We start from the raw sequence: 311 nt of genomic DNA, 5'->3' as shown, positions 1-311 counted from the left end.
CCGAGAAAGCTTGCCTGGAGCGGCAATTGGGTCTGCACCGGCACTGACAGCAGTGCATTGATAATCAATACTTTACTGAGCAACTTTCAATTGTATAGTAAGTAAGTAACCTTAGGAACTTGTCACTATGCATGGGGATACCTGGGCACTATGGGGATACCTGGGCACTATGGGGATACCTGGGCACTATTAGACCCCACATTGTTTTAGTGGACAGTTAGTGTGACCAGATGTCCTGCACTTTCATGACTTTTCACACATCCTGCAAATTGAGACGTTGTCCCACATTGTGATTTGCAGGCTCCAGTTTT

The sequence above is a fragment of the Gymnoscopelus microlampas genome (genome assembly GCF_963454915.1).
Source record: "Gymnoscopelus microlampas genome assembly, chromosome: 4".
Lineage (NCBI taxonomy): Eukaryota > Metazoa > Chordata > Actinopteri > Myctophiformes > Myctophidae > Gymnoscopelus > Gymnoscopelus microlampas.
This window is presented reverse-complemented; position numbering follows the sequence as displayed.